Raw genomic sequence first — 5,261 nt, 5'->3', positions numbered from 1 at the left:
AAAAGAGAGCATTGACATCTGTGAGAAAAAGAGCATCGGCCAGCCACAATCCGCTCATGCTGTTCAGGGGGAAGCGCATTTAAATGTGACATGATGTTTGGGGTAAATGAGGTGACCTTAACCCTGTGGGTCAGAGCCTGCTGTGTGTGCGTGTGTGCTTTCGAAGCGGGGGTGGGGTCCTAATAACCCATCCCCCGTGCTGTGATTGACAGCTCTTGTTTTTGTGAGTTTTTTCCCAGGGATCGGAACATCCCTAAGCTCTTAAAACACTTTACACCACACAGATGCTGCTGGATTTGTGTGACATGCTCTTCATGACAGATTATCGTATTTGAAGTTCCTGCTTTGTATGACGTCTGTATAGATGTGAATTAGTTATGAATAACTAATAAATAAATAGTGTGCCAAATTTGTAGGCTTATTTTAAAATATGGGTAACACTTCATTTCAATGGTCCACTTTAGACATTCTACTAACTATAAGTGACTTTGCAACTACATGTCAACAAACTCTCATTAAAGTATTAGTAGACTGGCTAATATCTGTTAACAGATGGGATGCAAGCAATGTATACTTTGGGACAAGTATTTGAAACTGATAGTCATTTCGAACGGTCAGTCGTATTGCGTAGCCATACGCTATGGGGAGAACTCCTTTTCTCTGAATACTGAAGCCTTTTATAAAATAACGCAGTGCTACTGCACAGCCATAACAGTGCTGAGGCTTACTCGCACACTATTGGCAGGTCAGTAGGAACTGCACGAACCAATGGTAGAGTGGCGTAACTGCGCGAACCAATCGGTGCGAAGCCCGCTGTGCTGAGAGAAAACGCTAGATTTTGCCATAGATTCAGATTAAATCTCCTTCAGCAACGAATCCTGTTCTTCACTGGCGAACTACGAAGCCTGCGCCTTCTTCGCCGTGTCTTGAGAAGCCTGTAGTGGAACAGAGAGTGAGTCAGCGGCCAGCCTGATTCAGCACGCTCTCCCGCCAGCGATCTCGAGCAAGCTGTTGCGCTGTTTTTCCCCTGTGCTCGGTTAAAGAGCATTTTTCCTCCTTCACACCACATGAGGGTCGACAGCGCCGCCACTCGACACTATAAAAACCCATAGCCAACTGGGCAGAGGCTTGGAAAGCCATCCCTGCTGTGTCACAATGGGTTATAAACACTTCGCGGGCATAATCCACACTTCGGTGAAAAGCAACGTGTCTCATGCCTCCGCGCCGAAGTGATGAGCTTATTGGAAAAAGGGTGAGAAGTACATGGATGCAGCGCTTTCCCCTTTGAGACAAATGGGAATACACTACCTCGACGACTGGCTCGTTCTGGCCCGGTTGGAGGAGGAACTGAACCATCACAAATCTGTGCTCCTCAGCCATTTAAAATGCCTAGGACTCAGAATAAATACAGCCAAGAGCTCTCTGCTTCCAAGGAAGAGGATTTCCTTCCTGGGTGCTGTTTTAGACTCGGCCCAAATGAGGGCGTGGCCGTCAGACGAGCGACTTGCGGGCTGGTTCAAAGTGGGCTCGTTCCCCCCCAAGCGTGGCGTCACGGCTGCATCAGAGCCCTAGCCCCCTGGTCTAGTCCCAGTCTCTTCGAGTCAGGGGTAAGCTTGGTAATGGTCTCGAGATGGATGGTTGTCACCATGGATGCCTACAACACAGGATGGGGTGCTCTGTGCAAGGGCAAACCAGCCTCCAGCTCTTGGACAAGTACGGAGGCGTGGCTGCATATCAACTGCCTAGAAATGCTGCCGGTTTTGCTGGCCCTCAAAACCTTCCTTCCACATCTAAAAATTCACCATGTCCTGGTCCGAACGGACAACACGACAGTTGTGTCCTATATAAACCGCCAAGGTGGGCTCAGGTCGAGACGGCTGTACAAACTGGCCAGGAGTCTCCACTTATGGGCACAAGGCAACCTGCGCTCGCTGAGAGTGACGCACGTGCCGGGCGGACTGAACCAGGGAGCAGATATGTTGTCCCGGGGCAACGTGTCCCCAGGAGAATGGACCCTCCATCCCCAAATGTTTCAAATGATCTGGAATGTTTTTGGGAGGGCAGAGGTAGACCTCTTCGCCTCCAAAGACAACTGTCATTGCCCGATATATTTCTCAAAGAGCAGGGAGGCCCTGGCCCACGACTGGCCCAGCCTTCCCCTTTACGCTTTTCCTCTGGTCTCGCTCCTCCCTCAGGTCATAAAAAGGATCAGGGAGGGCGGACATTCAGTCCTACTCGTGGCCCCTCTCTGGCGGACCCAACCTTGGTTCCCCGAGTTGATTCAGCTGCTCACAGCAGCCCCATGGCCGATACCCTTGAGGAAAGACCTCCTTTCTCAGGTGAACAGGACGATTTGGCACCCCCATCCCAAACTGTGGGCCCTCCACGTATGGCCCCTCGACAGGAGTTTACGGACCTCCCAGCAGGTGTCCTAAACACAATCAGCGAGGCAAGAGCTCCGTCTACGAGACTCCTCTACGCTCTGAAGTGGTCTGTGTTCTCTGACTGGTGCTCAGCCGTGTGAAGTATCACTGATACTTTCTTTTCTCCAAGAGCTGCTGGATGCAGGCCGTACTCCATCCACGCTCAAGGCTTATGTGGCAGCCATCGCAGCCTCTCATGCGCCGGTGGCTGGACAGTCAGTTGGGAGGAGCAACATGATTGTATGCTTCCTAAGGGAGGCTAGAAGGCTCAACCCTCCACGGCCCCCTACGGTGCCCTCCTGGGATCTATCCACGGTCTTTCGGGCCCTTAAGGGACCTCCATTCGAGCCACTACAGACGACCGAATTGAAACTGCTCTCGCTCAAAACTGCTCTCGCTCAAAACTGCACAACTGTTAACTTTAGCACCAGTTAAGCGAGTGGGGGACCTTCAAGCGCTCTCTGTCAGCGCTTCCTGTCTGGAGTTTGGCCCGGCTGACTCTAAAGTCATCCTCAAACCAAGACACGGCTATGTGCCCAAAGTGCTATGTTGAGTGCTCCGCCCAGTACAGACAGTGAGATGGCTGGTGGACGCTATCACCCTGGCATACGCTACTATGGGCCTGCAATGCCCCATAGGCATTACAGCTCACTCCACGAGAGGCATGGCCTCCTCCTGGGCATGGTCTAGTGGAGTTATGCGAGCCCGGCCCTTCATAAATAAATTAGGCCTTTGGCCGGCTGTCTTTATGACTTGGAATCCCTGCACTGCAGGTGCATGTCCCTCTGTGTGAGTGAGGCCGAACCCTTATATTAGGGCCCTTGGCCCATTTATCATGACATGTCATAGCTCTTGCTTTGGACCCTTATGCAAGCGTCCAACTTGAGTCGTTGCGCTTATCATAGTACGGCGTGATTATATTGGTTCCCCATAGCATATAGCTACGCAATTGACTGACCGTTCGAAGGGGAACATATCGGTTACTGAGGTAACCTCGGTTCCCTGAGATAAGGGAACGAGTATTGTGTATATGGCGGTGCTATGGCGCACACGACTTGGCGATTCGTCGCTTCAGTTGATTAAACCTGAATCCATGGCAAAATCGTATTGCTGGCGGGATTCGCACCGATTGGTTCACGCAGTTACGCCGCTCTGCCATTGGTTCATGCAGTTCCCACTGACCAGCCAATAGCGTGCGGGTAAGCCTCAGCACTGTTATGGCTGTGCAGTAGCAATGGGTAATTTTATAAAAGGCTTCAGTATTCGAAGAAAAGTTTTCCCCATTGCGTATAGCTACGCAATACTCGTTCCCTTATCTCAGGGAGCCGAGGTTACGTCAGTAACTGATACGTTATATCTTAAGTGAATGTAAACAAAAAATTATACTTGGGGGCTGGATCTGGAGAGGTCTAGTTTTGGTCTGGGTCTGTTTCTTGAAAGGGTCTGGTCTCAACTACACCTGGTTCTAGATCAAAGTCTCAATGAGATTCTGGTCTGTACATACGGGTCATTCGGGTCATTCCTTTAGTGCAAGTTTACAGGGTTTTTTTTTTCACACATTTTATAAATCACCCACAACTTTATTAATGGTTGTGAAGAAACAAGAATGATTATCTCATCATTCAGTATGACGTTTTTCCACATCACTTCAGAGCTGAAGTGAGCAGTTTATTCAGCACAGAGCTATCAGAGACATAATCATTATCTTTATCCAAATGATCCCTAAAACTCAGATCTTCCCTAGCAGGCGTGTTCAGGACAGAGTCTGTGTTTAACGTGACCTCGTGACCCCCTTTATTCACCAGCTCCTACAACAGAGAGCAAATCCTTTAACCCTGGGGGTGTGACACTCAACCTTTGCCACAGCTGCAGTCAGCTGGCCCGGGCAGCACTGAAAGACGTGGATCAGTGAAAAGCAAAGACAATTGTGCGAGTCAGGCTCCTCTGACCTCTCTCTCTATTGTGTGTCCCTCCCTTCCCCCTGTTTCTACTGTGAGAGCGATCGTGAGGCCGAATCTTCACAGGAAGAGTGATCCGCGCTGGGAAAGTCACTCCACTTCTGACATACACTGACCCATTTTCTGTGATCTGTTTTTCTGAGACTCACAAAGAAAAATGCTTTTAAATGAAAATGATTATGCAGCTGCTTTGATCGTAAAGAGGGAAAGGTCTCACACGAGAGGGAGTCAGAGTTAAAGCGTTTGCATAGCGATCTCGGTCAGTGCAATTGTGACTTGTTAGATGAACAAAGCTGACAGTATTTTTCTAATGTGCATACACCTACTGTTGGTGTTGCCTGCTTTTATAAAGAAAACTACCAGTTCACAGTAGTTTTTAAACTGTCAAAAACTTTAATACATTTAAATGATAAACAAAATGCACTTGCAATTTTTTACAGACACATAGTCGTACACATAAAGAAATGAATAATACTTATAACAAATATGTATTTAAAATGTACACTCACATGAGCTCAGTTATATCAATGGCCCAGAAAAAGCCTGTCCCAATGACTTTTGATTACCTGATGGGACACACTTTCAGCGTAGTGTTATAAAAATGCAAGTAAAGATTTACAGACCTTTATTTACACATTGATTTTCAGTACTTTGCGTATGTAACAGACGACACAATTTAGTAGTTATGGTGGCAGGACTCCAGACTGCAACCAAATGGTCGCATTTTGTGACGTTTTTTCCTGCTGGTGTGATTAAATTTTGACAGCACTGAGAGATTACTATAGAAAGCCTTTGAATTCGCCACAGTATTAATAACATAGCTGTAAAATTTAGTGAGAAGCAATCAAATCTGGCAAAGAATTCTCTGTTATAAACCACA

This window comes from Rutilus rutilus (assembly GCF_951802725.1).
Source record: "Rutilus rutilus genome assembly, chromosome: 22".
NCBI lineage: Eukaryota > Metazoa > Chordata > Actinopteri > Cypriniformes > Leuciscidae > Rutilus > Rutilus rutilus.
Note: the sequence above shows the minus strand (reverse complement) of the source record.